Below are 20,621 nucleotides of genomic sequence, written 5' to 3'. Positions count from 1 at the left end.
GAGCTTGGTAGAAGATTGGCAGTAGCTTGTGGGATTTGATAGCTTTGTGGAGTGAAGGTAGTAGCTTGTGGATTTGTGGCTAGTGGTATTGAGCTCCCAAGACCTAATGGAAATGATGGGATTGTGCTTTGGGCTGTGGTGAACAAGCTGGGGGTGATGAAAGGTTGATTACTTGGCCCCATGGGTGGCATCCCTATTGTATATTGTTGAGTTTGGCCAAAGATGCTAGCACTGATTTGGGAGATGGGTGGATTTGGAAGGCTAGGTTGGGGAGTAGCAGCAATAGTGAAGGGGGTGACCGGTGAGGTGTTTTGGGTAAAGGGGGTTTGGAGCGGAGAGGTATGAACCAAGGATGGAGTGGTGGTGGCTGGGTTGGCTTGCGGCATGGATAATTCAACTTGGGTGGATGATGGTATGTTTGGGTCTGTTGGGTCATATGGATTGGCTGGAGGCTCTTCTTTTGGAATATATTGAGGATAATTTAGATCATAAGAGCCTATGGGTGGTGGCAGCTACCCAAACAACAGGTGAGATGGATCTAATAATGGAGGGGGTCTTCCAAAGTAAAAGGTTCCTACATTGTCCCTTCGAAAATTAGCCATGATTGTCTCTTTGTTTTTGTCTATAATGGCGTTTACCAATACTGCATTTCCTGGTTGGTTCATGAAAGCTTCAATGTCAGTAGGTGATGGCATAGCTTGCTCTGGGCTGAAGGATGGTTGAGTGCTCAAGGGGGGTGAGGTTGTTCGATCCAAATGATAGGGCTCCATTATTTCTTTCTTCTTGGCTAAGCGAGTGACGGGTGGCATGAAAAATGCTCCTAGGGATGAGATGCAATAATGCTGATGGATGCAAAAGGGGGAAGGCTTTTCTATGCAAATGATTTCCTAGGTTGAGGCAAATCTATATGATAAAACCTAAGGAGGATTGGGTTGGGGATTCTAACTTCAAAGATATGTTGTCAAAGCACAAAAGGTCTTCTTTCCTATGTGCAAGCTTGGTGGTGATTGTGTCAACTTAAGGATAGACTGATGATCCTTTAGGAAGAACACGAGATTGACCACTTGTGGATCCCAACTTTTAGCTCAAGATGATGAGGGATAAAAAGTGACAAAGCTAGATTACCCTAGACAAAGCTCTGTTAAAGGGATAACCTTGGTGAGATTGGTGGATTTGGAAGATTTTAGGAATGGCAAACTTTTAGCAAGGTGACAACAATTTTGAAAGCTTAGATGTGCAGATTTTGGATTGCTGGCTAGATGGTTTGATTCTAAATGAGATGGATGAGCTAATAATGCTTAAGGGAATAACCTAAGATGGCTGGCTTTTCTACAAAGATGACTCTAAAGTGAATCTTATCCAAGAAGATGGGGAGAAACAAGGGTGTCTAATCATAGAAATCATGCCTAGTTGGTAAGGCATAAGCAAGATTAACTCCTGGACGTTGGCTAAATTTGATGGTGCACTCTAACCAAGCCTCTTGAAGTGCTTCGTCGATAGCTTTGTCCTCTACTTTGTGGAGTTTGGCAATTCGTGGGCTTGGTGTTATTTCTTTTTTCTTGGCTGAAAGTTCTTGGTATGCTAGAGATGGCTTGAGTTTGACCTTGTGAAACTTTTGTTTGGGTTTGGGTTGTTCTGACATAAATTCCTAAATTTGCTTGGCTTTGGGAAAAATCTCAGTTGTTTTGCTTCAACTTGTTCAACTTCTAAAATAGGCAGTGACTACACTAAGTGTGTCCTAAGCTAGGATTGACCAAGTTTGGCAAACATTCATTCAATAAATAAAAACAAGAAATAGATAGGAACACCCAAATAGAAGTTTGTGGTTCTCAGAATGTGATACCTGCGCCAAGGAGTGTGTATGTTCTACAAATGTTTCAATCAGTCACTCCAAATACATTAACATCCTAGATGGTTTTCTGCAAGGCTGACAGTTGGTTTAGCTAGGGAGTCCTTGATATACGCAAGGTACGTGAGGCCCAAATCCATAGATGAGACCAAAAGGATGTCACACAGCCGAGAGGAGCGGTAACCCACTTCTCCTCTTTCACTTCTCAAGGGTATAAAGTTCCTTGAGGCTTAGCTCGAATGACAAAATCTTGATCCCAAGAGAGGTTTCTTTCGATTCACCTCCTGATTCTTATACTCCGCCGAAATGCTGGAGTTGAGGTTGTCCAAGGGGTGATGAAATCCCCAAGCAGGCCTCCTAAAAAGAAACAAGATTTTGGATCCTAATCTTATGCACCCAAGATGGCCTCGAAAGACGACAAGGGGAGAGAAAACTTGGATAACCTTGGGCTAAAAAACACGCTTGTTCTTTTACCAACTGACTCTTATGTGTGCTAATCTAGACTTTGCAAGCACTCATGTTTAAGAGACAATTTTCAATTCCAACTTGAAGCACCAACAAAAATAAATCGATCAAAGAATGCAAACAATAAGAAGAGTTAGGGTCAACAAAAGCAAACTCGCACACCCGGAGGCCCTCCACGTCAAGTATTGATTAATTTTCTTTAAGGCATTCAAGATTGAGTGTGAGTTTGTTTTAAGTCCAAAACAAAAGTGTGTGAGATTCAATTTCAAGCGCGCACCCGAAGGCTCTCCACGTCAGTTGTTGTTCAATTTTAGTGCCCAAACTTGAAGTGTGATCGATTTAATCTAGAGTTTTGGCCATTTAAGAATTTTGATAAAGTTAAAGCAAACGTTCAAAGACCAAGTGAGTGAGTTGGATTGTGGAACATTTAACACCTTTTTCAAGTAGACCCATCCCCATAAATGGCGCTGAGATTGCAACCAATGGTTAATATTTGATGGGTGATTAGAAAAGAGGTGAGTCCAAGGAACTACTCAAATTGATTTTTGTAAATTTGTATTTTAACTTAACAAAGTTTCTTAAATGTCCAAAAATCAAACTTTACCTAGATTGCATGTGGAAAAGAGATTTGTTTTGTTCAATTTTAGAAGCTCCAAATGAAGTGTTTGATATTGCAATGGTTAATTGATCCTTGGCATTCAAGATTGGATTTGTTGTTTTAAGCATGCATTCCAAGGAAAGTTGATTTTAATCCATGGCATTCAAGAGTGTGTTTTGAGCAACATTCATTCAATGGAAAATGTGTTTAACCATTCAAGTTCATTTTTTAGCAACATGCATTCAAAGACAAATGGTTAAACATTCAACTTCATTTTTTAGCAACATGAAAACCTACAAGAAACATGGTTAGTGGTTCCATATGTGCTCCAACTTGCAATGAGACAAAAAAAAAAAGCAATTTAGTTAGTTAGCCAAAATCTTCAAAAATGAGAGCTTAACTATGGGAAAAAAAAAAATCAACTTTTTTTGCTGTTTTTTCTACACGTAAAAATGCTTAAAATGGTCTAAATCTTACGAAACCACTAAAAGTCGAATTTTGAAATAAAAATTTTAAAATAGAAATGCAACATAAGCAGGCAGAGACGACAGTCTATGAAGCGGAGATGTCAAAATACGTAGACGCTAGTATTCGGAGATGACAGGTTAGATTTTGCAACGCAAAAAATATGTGACAAGCAGAGACGTCGATTTGCGCAGATGCTAATTTTTGCAAACGACGATTTGGGTTAGCAGCGGCAGAGATGACAGTGTAGCTGGCGGAGACGCGGATCTGCAGAGATGACGGTTGAGGATGCGCAGACGACAGTCTATTGGCAGCGCCAACAACAAAAAACCAGGCGAAGATGCCAAAATGCAAAGACGTCAATTTGGTTGTGCAGATGACAATGTAGCCGGCGAAGATGACAGTTCGCAGGCACAGATGCCAAAACTACAAAGATGACACTGCACGAAAAAAAGTTGAAAAACACGAATTTTTTTCAGAATTTTTGAAATTTTTGGATTTTTAGATGGTATTTCTTCTTCCTAAGTGCGTTCTTTAACCTGCAAAAACAAGCAAAACACCCTACAACACACTCAAACAACAACAAACATTAGATGGTTAGAAAAAATGACATATAGATGAAAATGGATGATTAAATGACCCATAGTGGGGTCCCACCGGGCGTGCCAAAATGTAGAACAAGAATCTTAGTGTGCAAAGAACATTAACATTAAAGCAAACATTCACAAACTAAAACTATATTCACATATGAGATTAGACAAAAGAAACAATTAAGGAATGCAAACTCAAAAAAGGAAACACTCCATGCTTCCTTGATTTTGTAGATGTGTCCTTTGATGTGGATGTATGCTCAAATGCTCAAAGTTGCTTCAATGGTGGAGATGGATAATAGCAAATTGGTAGCATTGTGAGATCTCAATTTGGCATTATAAGGGTATGGGTATGGATTTGGTTCTTAAAATAGCATGGTAACTTTAGCTCCAATATTTTTGATGAAATGGCTTGGGATGGGATTCAATTTATAGGCCAAGGGGTAGAGGGATGGAGGGTTTAGATGCAAGGATGGATGAAGGCTTAAGGAGGGCTAGGATGCACTCAAAGGAGAGCACATGGATTGTGCTTGTTTAGCACCAATGGGAAGGTGACACTTGTCACAAGGAGGATGAGTGTGAGAGGGTAGGGTAAAGGGTTGGTTAAGGGCATGATGAGTGGGGTTGAGTATGTAAGAGAGGTGTAAGAGGAATGAGTGTGGAAGAGGGAAGAGTGTGGAAGATGGATGTAAGAGTCATGAGTGGGCTTGTAAGAGTCTTTTATGGTTTGTAAGAGCACTCATGACTTGGTGGTTGGGATTTTTGAGGGGAGACTTTGATTTGGTTTAGGAAAGTCTTAAACTTGTTTAGGGAAAGTGACAACATTAGGGGGTGGATTAGGCTTGGGTTTAGGATTAGATTAGGGATGTTAGAGATGTACAAGTGGATGGCATTAATGAGGGTGGGTGAGTTAGTGGCTAAGCTTGGTTAGTATGGGTGGATGGGGTGGATTAGGCTAAATGGAGGATTAGAGATAGGTTAGGGGTTTTTGAATTTGAGGATTTCATTTATCAAATAGATTTATTTAATAAATGGGGATTTTTGGAATTAGATAGGAGAAAAGGATTTAATTGATAAATAATAGATTATTTGATTTATCAATTAGGACTATAGATGATTAATTAAATTAATCAACTAGGGGATGACAAAGGATTAATTAAATAGAAATTTAATTAATAATGCCTTTTTAGATAACTAAATAGGATTACTAAAATAGTGTAATCAAATTTAGGTGTCTACACTAGTTACATTGAAATCCTACTAGGAAAAAGGTGAGTTTCAAATCTTTATTCTAGATTCAATTATTGATTATTCTATCTCAACAATGGATTTTACTCTAGTTGGAAAATTTCTGGGTACTAGGCCTAATATTGATGCACTGAGAAATATGATCAAAAGAAAATGGGTTCTTTGTGGTCAAGAGGACATTGCACTTATGATGAATGGTTTCTTTTCCTTTTTTTTTACCTATAAGGAAGATTCAAGCATGGTGGTATATGGTGGACCTTGGTAGTTTGGTAATAGTACTCTAACAATTAAAAAATGGTAACCTAATATGGATCTATCTGATGCCTTCTTCCTAACTACTCTAATTTGGATTAGACTTCCTAGTTTACCCCTTGAGTTTTGGCATGAAGAACTCTTCAAGGAGATAGCTAGATCTTTTGGTGAACTTGTAACTATTGACACTATTATGACCTCAAGATCAAAACTTCAATGTACTAGAATCTATGTGAAAGTCACCCATTTGAAGAACCTCCCCCAAAAGGTGGAATTGAATTCAAAACTTGGAAAAAGGATGCAATAGATAATCTTTGAAGATCTTCCAAATGCTATGTTTGTCTGTAAAAAATAAGACCACTATGCAAAAAGTTGTCCTTTGAAAATTTAAAATCAACCTAAGTTTGTGAATGTGGAAAAAAGGAAAGAAACTAAGATCCAGAAAAGGTTATGAAAACCTAAAGCTATACTTGAGAAGGAGATTGAAGGTAAAGATATCCTAGATAATCAAGACTCGGGATTATATATAGAAGTAGAGGAGACTTCAAGTTTGTAGGAAAAAGAGAAGGATGTAGATCCTATGAATCAGATGGTTCTTTATCAAAAAATAGAGCTAGAATGGGAAGATATAGAATAATTAGAAGAGATGGAGGTAGGAGAAATTCTAGAGGAAAGAACTAGTATTCTACCATTAGAGAATATTTAGGTTGTTGAATCTCAAGTTCAATCACCTCCCCTTTTCCAAGAGATTATATCCATTAAGAATGTCATTAAATCCAAAGGTGTGGATGTGAGTTTAGATAAGAAAGAACCCAAACAGAAACAAAGTCAAAGAAAGAAAACAGAGAAGAAAGGTAACATTTTATCTAAAGGAATTGAGACTTGAAGTAGTAAATTGGAAATTTGCTTTCCAAAACTAAAACTGAATGTTAGTACTCTAGAGAAACCTAGAAGGAAAATGTCTAAAAAAACCAGAAAAAGTGAAAGTTTATAGAATATTACTGATGGGAAACAGATAACTATTTTGGATTTTACCCCTAAAAATTTATGATATATATTATTACTTGGAATATTGAGGGATTGAATAGTATTCAAAAGTTAGATGTTGTTTGAAATTTTGTTAGAGAGCACAAATTGGATATTTTAGTGCTTTAGGAAACTAAAATGGAAAAGAGAAAGCTAAAAAGCTTTAATCTTTTAATAACTACTGTATAATGGCAAGTAGCTTAGAAAGAGCCTCAAAAGGAACAATGATAATGTGGAAGCCCTTATTCTAGGGTACTTTGTTGAATGGTAATAAAAAATTTATGGTGGTTAAGATAAAGATTATTTCCCTAAACAATGAATGGTATATTGTGAATGTATATGCACCTAATATCAATAATGCTAGAAAAAGGTTGTGGGCTACTTTATCTAACATTAAGATTAATGACTACTATGGTAGATGGATATTTTTGGGGGATTTTATTGTGCCACTTTATGATCGTGAAAAAAAATGGGGAAATGCTAGTCAGCTAGATGGTAGACTGGATTTTACATTTTTATAAACAAGGAAGGATTAATGGATTTAGATCTTCTTGGGATTGATTTCACTTGGAGTAAAAAAAGGGTTGGTAATGATTGTATCCAAGCTCACCTGGATAGAGTTCTTATCTCACTGGATTGGACTAAATATTTTTTGTGTAATGTAAAGGATATCTAGAAGATAGGTTCAAATCATTTTAATTTGATATTTAGAGCTAAGGCTATTCAAAATAGAAATAATTTTCCTTTTAGATTTTAGAAAATGTGGATGCAACATCCATAGTTTAAGGATCGACTAGCTAAATGGTGGAACATAAACGTTAAAGGAATGGCTCTTTTTCAAGTGGCTTCTAAACTCAGAAATGTTATAAAAAAGTTAAATTTTGGAACAAAAGATTTTTGGGGAACATTTTTGACACCAAATCTAATATTAAAGAGGATTTGCAAGCTATCCAAGACAGCATACAACTGGAAGGGTATTCTATGGATTTGTTGATGGAAGAAAATGAGAAGATGGTGGAATATCATGATAATGTCACCAAAGAAGAGATTTATCAAAGGAAAAGATCCAAATCTATTTGGTTAGATGAAGGTGATAGAAATATGAAATTTCTTCATTTTTCAACTTTAAAACATAGAGCCAAAACTCAAATTTCAAGTCTTAATAAAGGAGGAACTAAGTTAATTGAAGAAAAGGAAATTTTGAAGGAAATGGTTTCCTTTTTTTCTTTTCTAATGACCTCATATCCTAGAATTAATTTGACTAATCATGTCGAATTGCTAGAATTTATTCCTTCTTTGGTTTCTGAAGATCATAATAGATTGATGTGCACTATTCCTAAGGAAGAGGAAATTTATAAAGTTGTTTGCTCACTAGGAGGAGACAAGTTTCTAGGGCCAAATGGTTTTCCTATGCTATCGTTTTAGAAAGAATAGAATCTGATTGGTAAAGATGTGTATGATGTTGTTAAAGAATTCTATGGGGCTAAAAGGATGTTGAAGGAAATTAATTCTACTTTCCTATCTTTGATTCCTAAGAAAATTGGTGATGATTCCTCGGATCAATTCAGACCTATCAATCTTTGCAATTTGATTTATAAAATTATTTCTAAAGTCCTAACTTTGAGATTGTTACATTTTCTTCCTTCTCTTATATCTATGCAACACAATGGTTTTAATCCTGGTAGACAAATCCTTAACTCTATTATCTCTTTGCATGAGAATATCCATTCTTTATCTTTCTCTAATAATTAGGGGTTTATTATGAAAGTTGATATTGATAAAGCCTATGATAGAGTAGAATGGTCCTTTCATGATAAGATCTTATTACCTTTTGGTTTTAGTGTCAATGTGGTTGAGCTTATTATGTAAATGATCTCTACTTCTATGGTTTTTGTTCTAGTTAATGGGCATTCTTCTACTTTCTTTAAACTGACAAGGGGGTTGAGATAGGGAGATCTTTTATCTCTAATTAGATGTCTTCACTATAATGGCTGATTGTCTGGGTAGATATATTGGGAAATTGGTCTCTTTATGGGAAATTAAAGGCTTGAGACCTTCTTCTCATCCTCTTATTTTTTCTCATGGAAAAAATTTGTATGATACTATTTTTTTAGGTAAAGTTGAGGTTAGGGAGGCAAGGAATCTCAAAAAGGCCTTAATCTCTATTTTCTGCTTATGGTCAATTGATTAATTAGAATAAGAGCTCCTTGTGTTTTATTAATACCCCTATTTCTAGATAGGGTAAGGTTGCTAATATCCTTTGTTTCTCTATAAGGTCTTTTCCTTGCATTACTTAGGTCTTCCTTTGGAACCTAATCCTTCATATTCTTTTTGGGAGGATCTTGTTAAGAAATTCAACAAGAAATTGGTAGGTTGGAAAGGTAATTTTTTGAGTCAAGCTAGTAAAATCACTCTTCTTAAGGCTTGCCTCCAAAGTATCCCTACTTATGTTTTGAGTCTCTTCAAGATTCTAGCTAAGTATGCTAATACTATTGATAAAATCCAAAGAAATTTCCTTTGGTTTGGATTTGAGGAGAAGAAGAGAATGGCTTTAATCTCTTGGGAGAAAATTTGTAAGCCTAAATTGGATGGTGGATTGGGCATCAAGTCTGTCAGGAGTATGAATAAAGCTTTACTTGCTAAGAAGGGGTGGAGAGTTTATCATGATAATAAGGATTGGAGTTTAATTTGGAAACATAAATACCTCTTTGTTTCTCCTTCTTTACCTAATTTTCTATCTTATCCTAATGTCCTTTCTTGATCTACTATTTGGGGTGATGTTCAGGGAGCCAAAAGTATCTTAATCAAGGGATGCATCTAGAAAGTGGGAAATGGGAACAAGATTAGGTTTTGGGATAATGTGTGGCATCTGGATCATCCTTTGATTAAGGATTTTGAGGATAGAACACTTGAGGATAGATGTAAATAGAGTTTTGGTATCTTAGTAGAGAATTGTTGGATTGATAGAAAATGGGTCAATCTTGTTGAAATTAATATGGTTTTCACCAGTATGTAGTTAATTCTAAATACTTTTAGTCTTTATCCTCATTTTGAAGATAAAATGGTTTGGGGGATTGAACCAAGAGGTTGTTTTAAAGTTTCTTCTATTTTTAGAATTGAGGAAAAGGGAATCAAACCTTTATGAGCTAAAACAAGGTCTTACTGCTAAAATTAATATTTTTTTCTAGATCTTGCTTTAAAAAAAATTCTTAACTTTGGACAATATGCAAAAAAAGAGGGGTTTATGTGGTTAACAAATGTTGTCTATGCAAAAGGGAATCTGAAGATAAGAATCACCTTTTCTTAAATTGCAAATTTTGTCAGAAGTTTGGAGTTATATCCTTCTCTATTTGAACTTAGATTGGGTTTAGCATAATAATATTGATCAATGTTTCTAGAGTTGGACTTGTCCTTCAAAGGATGCTAATATCAGTTTTCTATGGAAAATTTCTCTACCCCATCTCTACTGGGGAATCTGGAAAGAAAGAAATAATAGAATTTTTAGAGACAAAGAAATTCTTGAGTGGGTTTTTTAGTCATAAATTTATTAGAGCTATCAAGAAAAACTTCAATTCTTATAGAAAACTAAGTGATGAAACTCAAATCAATAATCCTATGAAGACTAAAGGCCAAAAAACTAAAATTGATGATTAGAGATAGAATTTTAAATGGGATTCTCCTCCTATGGGCTAGATTAAAGGTATTTTTGATGGTGCTACAAAAGGTAATAATAGTAAAGATAGTTTTGGAGGGGTTTTGAGGGACCATACTAGTATAATTGTTGATGATATTGCCACTCCTATAGGCATATCTACTAGCCATAAAGTAAAGGCTATAGCTACTTGTCTACTATGAGGTTGGAAGTGGATTCTGGTTATCAGAATCTTTGGTTGGAAAAAGATTTACTCTCATTCTTAATATGCTTAATAATAAGAGATCAATTACTTGGACTAGTGAGGGAAGTATAATGGGAATTAAATACCTTATTAACAAATTTGATAATGTTTTATTTTCTCATTTTTTGGGGAGGGTAATTTAGTTACTGATTGGATTGCCAACCAAGTTGTCTATAAGGAAAGTAAGATGAGGTGGCAAGCTAACCTATGCAAGGTAGTAGAGCTAACAACTATAGCTAATTATGACAAGACACGTGCTAGAGAAGGAAAGATTTCCTAAGATTGGAAAATTTATTAAGGGGAGTGGTGGGTTTATGGTGGACAGTTTGAGTTTCCCTAGGAAGTACTTTAGTGCTTTTATGAATTGCATTTGGCACATATTTATGGTTAATAGCTTCTTAGAAATCATAAAAACTTTACTCTTTTTTTTGGTTTCCATTTCTCAAGTGAATTGCAGGGGAAAACAAGAATTCAAGATGGGTGGGAAACCTAGAAAGCAAGAACTAAGCAATTGCAAGGAATTGAAGGCTGATGATTTTGTGTGGGAGATTTTGTAGAATGGGAAAGTGACGACTTACATTGAGAGACTCCATGGGTATAAACCTCACATTATAGAGACCTTTTTTAAAAATTGGTTTGAAGAAAGGGTCACTTTACATGGGGTTATGGTGAACTTGATTGAATATTTCATTTTTGAGCTTATGGGGCTTCCCATGGAAGGGATAAAATTTAGTAAGGAAACTAGTATCTAAAATGTGACCTTTAAGAAATTCCCAAAGACAAAAGCTGAAGAGAAAAATTTGGAGAAAAATGGCGACTTCTATGACCTAAAACAAATTAAGGTCATCTAGATGGACATGTTGTCGTGTCTCCATGAGTATTTTATTCTTGATGGTAGGGAAAAGAGAGTCCATAAATTTTACTTTGTTTTCCTAAATCATTTTAGGCACAAAGATAGGATTTCCTTTCCATTTTATCTAAAGTATTCTCTACTTCAAAGCCTCTATGCTCATAAGAAGAAAGAATCTCATCCTATGCTTCATGAAGGTTTAATATTACTTCTTGTAAACTCTTGTAAAAGCAAGGCCATTAAGCCCTCTCTAGTTTTGGAGAAGACGAAAGGGTCTGGAAATGATCCTCATTCTAAGAGAATTAAGGTTAAAAGAAAAGAGGGTACTAGTGATAGCAAGAAGGTTTTCAAATGGGACAGGAATAAGAAAAATGTACAAGAAATCATAGAATTTGAGAATTCTAATAATGATGACAAGATAGAAATGGGGGAACTTAGTTCTAATCTAGATGGATATTCTAGGAGAAAAGGGGTGTCAACTAGTAAAGATAGTGTGGAGGGTAGCAAGGATAGAATTATTGACTCAAATGTTGGGTCAAGATCCATTGAGGAGGATGAAGAGAAATAGAGTACTCACCTTTCCCACTCGAAGAGTAATGTTAGAGAGGAGAAAATTGAGGAGGATACTAGTAAGGATATTGAGAATAAAGACCATGCTATGAAGGAGAATAGTCTGAGTAAAGAGGAAAAAGAAGAGAGGATGGAGAAGGAGGATATCAATTATAATATCTAGATCAATATAGTTACTACTGCCATTGATTCTAAGATTAGGGATATTGTTGATGGAAAGGATGATTCTCATGAGGCTAAATTATCCTTTCTTCACACTACTAAGCTCAAAGTGGAGGCTTTCCTTCAGAGTGATTCTTGGCTTTACAATGAAATTATGGTACTCAAGAAGAAAATGGTGGTTATGCATAAAGAGTTGGACCACGAATGCACCATAAGAGCCTAGATGGAAATACAAATTGGTAACATCCCTAAAAAGCTCAAAGAATATCAGTAGGAGCTCTATTACTTAATTAAGGAAAGTAGTCAAAGAATGGAATAGGTCGCATCTAGTCTATGTGTCACGGCTACTAGTCTAGGTAAGAAGATTGATGAGGAGATAATGTCTCTAGGTAATGTGGGTTTGGGGTGTCTAAGAGGACCTAGTAAGAGAACTAGGCAAAGCACAAGGGAAAAGGCCATTGAGGCTCTTGAGGCTCCTATTTTAGCTTTGGCTAACATTATCCAAAGCACTGCAGAAGCAAATAAAGAGGTTACAAATATCATTAAAGAGTTTTTGTAGGTGTTGGTTGCTAGTCCGAGTGATTTTACTAGTTTTTTCTTTTTGCTTTCTAGATTGTTTAAAACTCTAGGTTCCAAGTCTTTGTAAAACCTGGTAGCTTTTTTTGGTTTAAACTTTTGGTTTCAGGTCCTTGTAAAACTTGGTTTCTTTTTTTAAAACTTTAGGTTTCAGGTCCTTGTAAAACCTAGTGGTGCTTAATATTTATCTTTAGTTTTTTGTAAAGGGTTTTGGGTCCCTTCAAAACTTACTTTTACCTCAATCTAAAACAATCTCTTGAAAAATACTGCTACTATATATGCAACTAATCTATGCAATCTAGTATGTAATAAACTAATCTAGCAGTGAACTCCTAAAATGTTGAAACAAGTTCATCCAACATAGTCTCACTACCTAATCAAACAAACATGACAAATCCTATGGTAATACAAAACACAATTTCCCAAGGTGTGACATAAAGTTCTAAGGGTGTCCAAAAAAGTGTACTCCATAATCAAATTCCATGCACGATTCTTTAAGGGGTGCCCTCAAACCAACTTTTGATCAAACCTAACAATCAAGGGATATTTTCCAACCTTCTAGGACAATATGTAACACCCCACTAGGGAACCCAAAAAAAATTAACCTAAAATGTCACTAAGTTTTCAAAATAATTTTTTTAAAAAATTAAAACAAAAATATTTAATATAGAAGAAGCAATAACTCACATACATACAAACAATCCATAAAGATATTACATCTCTTAAGGGTTCCATGACGTTGAATCGCATACATAAGTTTTATTAATACTAAGTAGGATACATAACATAATCAATATCATAGAATAACCACAAGTATGAATCTAATGAAATAATATACAATTACATAAGATGCCACATGGCATAACTAGAATGCATAATCATTCAGTGTGTAAGTCACAAGGTATGAAAATCTCAAAAAATATACATCATGAATAATTACAAAATCTCATAAGATCTCTAGATAATCAAGTACAATACATCAAGAAATAACCACTGAACATAAACACAAGATCCAAATGAAAGGAACAACTACACAAGTACATCTAGCAATGACATCTAGCTGTCATATCTCAATGGTATAAGAAATAAAAACCCTAACCTCGTGAAACCTAAATGCCCCACTCCCACCATGTTGAGGAGATAATCTCAAGTCCCAAATGGATAAAAAATCCAACAATCATAACCATCATCTAGGTCAAGGAAATCCTGATAACAATCTGTCTCAAAGGTACCAAGACACAAGTAACATCTAAACCTAGAGGTAAAAAAGACACATAGGAAATCTACTATGTAAGTGGGCAAGTCTCATTGCATGAGTCATCTCTAAGGTTACCTAGGAAGCCTCTTGTGACTCTGGCCCCCTATTGACTCTATGTGGCATTAGTACCCTTTTGTACAGACAAGGCATACTAACGAGGTAAGGTCACAACCAAGCTGATGAGAGTGATTTATGTCCTAAATTATCCCATAGTTTACCCTTTACATAAGTCTTCATCCTTATTTTTACATTCCATATTCCCTTTTATGTTGCATATATTTCAATATAAGTAAGTAATATTTATTTTCCTTTTTAGATTAAATATTTAAATAATTAATATTTGATTGTCTTTTACTAGCATTTATCATGCCAAAGGAAATTAATACTTCATATAGAGGAGAAATTCCAAATATGTGAGAACCTATAAGGAAACTCAATATTATTTATTTATGGCTAAAATCTAGAAAAAGATTGTGGTTAAAATCAAGGAGAATATTGTGTCTAAAATATAGGAGCAAATTATGGATTTAAACAAGAGGAATAATGTTTGATAAAAATATAATGGAGTGAGATTTGAACATGCAACCTACCAAATCCTATTTATTATGATTTCCACTTCGTCATGCAAGATTTTCATAACTAAACACATATCACATTCTATTTACTAAAATAATGATGCCCATTATAAGTAAAATGAGAGCTCAGCAGTTTTGACTCATCAACCTCTGACTTGAAATCACAACCTTTTAACCATTGGGTTATGCATTCTCTTTAAATTCTAACCTATATTATATTCCATCTATATGAAATCACCTCCATAATTAGAAAATGGAAAGCTCAACAATTGCAACCATTTAACTCTTATCCATTAATTATGTGGTGCTTATGAATGTGCCACATCCGCCACTTGTTATCTATGGTCAATAAAAATAATTCTATTTGCTACAAAGTAGGCATCAGTTATGACCACAAATACTCCTATTTGTAAGGAAAATAGAGGGTTCATGCTAGTGTTGATCTCTATGTTGCTTCCTTCACCTAGTGCATGGATGGTTTTCCACATGTATGATTATTTTCTATTGGAGATATCATGTGCTAAAAAATGGAGGAAGGTTGTAAAACTATTTTTGTCTTTCTCATGTAACCACCAAAATTGTTGTTATCTATTTGTGATTATCTTCCATCTCAATGTAACATTGTAGTTATAGGTTACACATATATAAGTAGCAGAGTAAAGGCTCAATATTCATGTATTCTATGTAAGAAATAAAATATTGATTGTGTTGATCAGTCCAATGTCCATCATATTTTATCTCACCGCCTGATGGACTAAGGAGGGGCCCCACTTCTTAGAAAGTCTGGTTTGTATTATGTGATTTTTATTTCAGTATGATGTGCTTGTGTTTCATAGTATAATGTTTCATTTGAATTAATAATTGAGCTGGTTATTTTTTCCTTAATTTTTCAAAATGATTAGCATTATTATTTGAGTAATATGGTTATCAATGCTCATTATATTTTCACTCATGTAATAGAAATGATTCATACTATTAATTTGTGATCTAGAATTCACACAAGAAACTATCATTATTATTATATAGATCATTAATGGCTCTTCTCATATTCCATGTTCCTATAACATTTTCATTAAAGAAATCAAATTAAAAATCAAATCAAATTTTCATTTAGAGAATTTGTGTATTAGATCAATCGTCTTATAGATTATTTTTCTTTGGATATGCAAGATTGATTTCTAGAATTATTATAGTTGGTATTGTTGTTTTCTGTTGGTAATAAGTTTTTTTATTAGTATTGAGAAAAAAAAATGTTACATAAGTTCTTACAAGCTTTATAAAGCTATCTTCTTCACATACTTCCTAACTTCCTTAATCCCATTACACTTTACATTTTCTATTTAACCCTCCTTCCTTACATCATAATATAAACATCTATATACATCCTAACCCTTCACAATTTTCTTTATCAAAACCATCAAAGGAGCATTAAAGGACCCATATTACAACACCTATAGCATTGATTAATCAAAATATGCTTTCCTCCATCGATCAACCTTTTCTCCATAGCCTTCACCTGCAAATATCCCATTCTCCTTTTCATTGGTGCCATTGAATTTTCTTTGCATATCAAAAAATCCCTTGCTGATCATCATCCCTATTTGGCTTTTTTCCATCGCACCCAAAACCTCCTTTACTCTTTGTTGCCTCTAACAATTTACCATAAAAAAACTATAACAAAACTGCCCATCAGTTGCATATTTTTTAGTCATCTTCCATGCTTATCCAAAAAAATTCCTTTACCACCTCCCTAATTCTTCTTGCACCAGCACTCCTCCTCTTCTTAGGATAATTTATGAAGAAGCCCTTAATTCTCTGCACATTCTCCTCCAAAGATAGTTCAATTTCCCTCTTTAATGTAGCCCATGCTTGCTTTGCTTTCTCCTTATACATTTCTTTTTCTATGCCATTCGACTACAATAGAAAGCCATATCTCCCTTTCTTATGGCCTACCTCATAGTCTTCAAAACATTCACTATAATCAAATCCCTTGCCCGGCCAAGCCCACTCTATAAGGGACTCTATCCCTAATATTAAATCATCCTGGAACAAATTCCTCACCACCCATTCAACTTCCTTAATTGGACTTTCTATTTCCAATCCCCATGCCATTACTATGGTTGCAATGTCAACATTCATTTTCCAATGATGCTTTGAATTTTGGAAAAGTTCCCCAGCTATCTCTTTCACCACCGCTATTACTCTGGGCATTGGGCAATTCAAAAGTAGTTTTAACCTCTTGTCCTACACTAATCCAAACAGGGCATTATGTTGGCAATTTTTCTAAAAGGTAAATGTAGCTTCCATTTTCTCAAAAGTCTATTCCTTTCACTATTTTCACATTTACTATTTTGAGTGGTTTTTTTCTTCCACATAGTAATTTATAAAGTTTTGTTGCCTTATGCTTTAAGCATCTAATCCAACATTACTTCACATCTCTTGACCTAAAAATTTGCCATCACTTCTCATAATGAACATCATTATTGGCGATCTTCTCAATCTTTCTCATCTCTCTCTGACAGTCCTTTTTATTAACTAACACCCACTACCACTTCTCCTCTTCACATAAGTTTCCAATTTCCTTATAAATTTCCTTTATTATTAAAAAACCCACTCCCATCAACTACCTCCCTAAATTCCCAACGGCTACATAATTCATAAATGGGATTGTCATGCTCTTTTAAACATGTTGCCTAGCTTGATAAAGCATCTACTTCCCTATTTTCTTCCCTAAACATATGACAGACTTTGAACTTCTTGAATGTATTTAGCTCCTCCATGATAGATTCTAGAAAAAAATTTAGATGCCATTCCTGGATTGAATTTTTACTTACCACTTGTATCACTACCATAGAATCTCCTTCTAGAATAATCTTCCTCCCTTCATACTTTTTAGTACATTTTAAAGCTAGCATAGTAGTTGAAACTCTACCCCATTATTTGTTCCATCTTTTAATTTTAGTGCTCCATAAGCCATTGTATTCCCAAAATTATCCCTCACAATGCATCCTCCACCCTAACTTCCTAGATTCCCTTCTAAAGCTCCATCAAAATTTACTTTTAACCATCCTACCTTAGGGGCCTCCCACTTTGCTTCAACCCTTTTCTTAGCTTTTAAATTTACCTTTCCTATATTTCCAACTTTGCCTATTTTTATCCCTGGCCATTTCCTCTAGATTACCATGTATGTTTTCATAAACATATAATTTAATAGGTTTTTTCTAAAGACTATTGCATTCACCACTTCTTCAATGGAGTGATCAATTCTATTTAATAGTTTCTCTAAGGTATCTACTTTATCTTGGAAGATCCTCCTATTTCTTTCCTTCCATGCCTCCCATATCACTATTGAGGGGCTTATTCTCCATATACATTCTAAAAAATTCCTCTTTCCTCCCCTTAGCCATGAAATTAAAAATGCCTTTAAAGAGGAACTCCATGGTCCTTCCCATCCTATTTTTTCCTGGACGTGACTCCAACACTGTGTTGCCATCTTACAATTTAGCGATAAGTGATCCACATTTTCCTCATCCATTCCACACATAAAAAATTTTGTAGAGCCTTGATAACCAAATCTTCTTCACCTTTCTCCCGTTAATATTCTTCCTTGAATTGCTAGCCAAGCAAATGTTCCCACCTTTGGCAGAATTTCCTTACTCCAGCACAAATCCCCTGCCTCAAAACTATCATCTATCCTTGAATCTAGAATTCCATACCCCACTTTTATTGAATATTTACTTGTGGCTACTACACACTAATTGATCCTATCCTCCGTATTTAAAATGCACACCTTTCTTCCTTTGGAAATATCTTTCAAAGTGAGTTGTTGTCTTTCTAAAATCCCTTTCACTCTCAAATCTTTTCATTGCCATCTTTTTCCCAAAACCCCCTCAACTTCAATCATATAAATTCTCACACTACTCCCCCATCTTTCACATAAGAGTTTTTTTAAATCTTCATCAACAAATTCCTCCTATATTTATTTATACCCTTTCCATGAATCCTCCCAAAATTTTGTCTTATTGCCATTTCCTATGACCCAGGAGATATGATCAGTAATGACATGTTTGCATGGCAATAAAAAATTCCATATTGTTGAGCCTTTTATTAGATTTTGAATAGTTAAAATCCATATATGTTCATTAGAATCTAGATATTTTTCCCTTAGCATTCTCATCCATAACTACTCTTCATCATTTGTCAATTGCCATACCAATTTAGCCCCTAACAATAAATTCATTGTATTCCAATCTCTAATACTAGCCCCACCATTTTTCTTAGGTTTGCAAATTTTCCCCCACTTTAGTAATGGCCACTTTTTATCCTCTTCTACCCCACTCCAAAAAAAAAAATCATTTTCCTCTCTACTAAGTTTATGACCTTCTTTGGAATCTTCAAACACATCATTGAAAAAATGGGCATTGCTAAAACTACTGATTTTAACATCAAAATCCATCCTACTGAGGTTAGCCATTTTCCTTTCTAACCCTCCATTATTCTAAAGCATTTTTCCACTAATTCCTTCCAAACTTCTCCTCTACTTTGTCCATGGAATAAGGGGATTCCTAAATATTTTCTTGGGAGAGCCCCTTGTCTTATTCCTAGAATACGTCCAATATCTCTTCTCTTTGTGAAAGGGGTATTAAAGAAAAAAAATTCCACAAATTGTAAATGTGAGATTGGGTCCATTCCCCTTGCCACCTTCACCCCCTTCCATTGGCCCTTACATCTTCTTTCAATTATCAATCTGCCCAATACCCCAGCCAGAATTATAAATAGAAAAGGGGACAAGGGATCCCCTTGTCTTATACCTTTCCCTAATTCAAAAAAACCTTGGGGGCTTCCATTTACTAACGCAGAAAACCTTACTAAATTTAGACAACCTTTAACCCAACTAATACATTCATCCTTAAAACCAAATTGTTTTAGAACTTTAAATTTAAAAACTCTATTTACCTCGTCATAGACTCATTTTATATCCAGCTTCATGATTATTTTGCTCAATTTTTTTTTTCTGACCAAGTGAATCATTTCATGAGCTATAATTACCCCTTCAAAAATAGATCTCCTTGGAGAAAAACCACTTTGTTCTTTGGAAGTTACACAATTCAACACCTCCTTTAGTCTATTTGCCACCACTTTTGAAATAACTTTATACACAATGTTGCATAAAGAAATTGGTCTAAAATCCTCAAAGGAGTTACACTCCTCCTTTTTAGGAACCAGTGCAATGAATGTGTTATTTAAATCTTTAAGAACAAACCCCCCCCCCCCCTTTATAGATTCCTCAACTATTTCCCAAATTTCATCTTTTATACACTCCTAGATCAGCTTGAAGAAACTCCATGTGAAACCATCAAGCCCTGGGCTCTCATTCTTCCCTAAACCCTAAATGCATTTTTCACTTCTTCCTTTGAAACTAAAACATTTAGCCTTGCATTTTGTTCTTCTATTATACATTTTTTAATACTACCCAAAACCTCCTCCTCTAAATCCTCCCTACCATCCTCCATTTGACCTATATCCTTGAAGAACTTTACTGCTTCTTTTTTTATCAGGATTGGATCATTTATTACTTCACCTTTATCATTCTTTATTGAGAAAATTTTGATATGAGTCCTAATTTTGACAGAGCTATGAAAAAACTTAGTGTTCCTGTCCCCTTCTCTCAACCACATTTCCCTTGATTTTTGCCTCCAAAAAAATTCTTCCCTTAAAAACTCATACTCTTTTTTTAGCCTCTTTTCCACCATAAAATCTTCCTCAATCATTCCTCCCTAAATTATCTTTTCATTTAAGATTTTAAGATCTGCTTCCAAGTCCTATTTTCTTTTAAAAATATTTTGGAAGGATTCCCTATTCCACACCTTCAATTTTCCTTTAATAAATTGAAGCTTCTTAAAAATATTAAAAGCCATGTTTCCTTCTCTCTTAGGGGCTTCTTTCCACCATCTCACCATCTCTCCACCATTTCCTTAAACCCACGCACCCTCATCCACATTTCTTCAAACTTGAAAGGACAATGATTTGGGGATAGCTCCTCCTATAGTCTCAAACTAATGGGAAAGTGATTAGATCCATGAATAGGTAATATCTCAGCATCCATAGACCAATCAAATTTAGTCTAGTCACCTCCCAAGAGGAACCTATCTAATTTTGCTACAATACTAACATAACCTTGTCTTCTATTATTCCAGGTGAATTCTCCTTACCTAAAAGGTAGATTAATCAGTCCATTATC

Source organism: Cupressus sempervirens, chromosome 4 (assembly GCF_028749045.1).
Source record: "Cupressus sempervirens isolate cs-2001-9-10 chromosome 4, ASM2874904v1, whole genome shotgun sequence".
Classification (NCBI taxonomy): Eukaryota; Viridiplantae; Streptophyta; class Pinopsida; order Cupressales; family Cupressaceae; genus Cupressus; species Cupressus sempervirens.
This window is presented reverse-complemented; position numbering follows the sequence as displayed.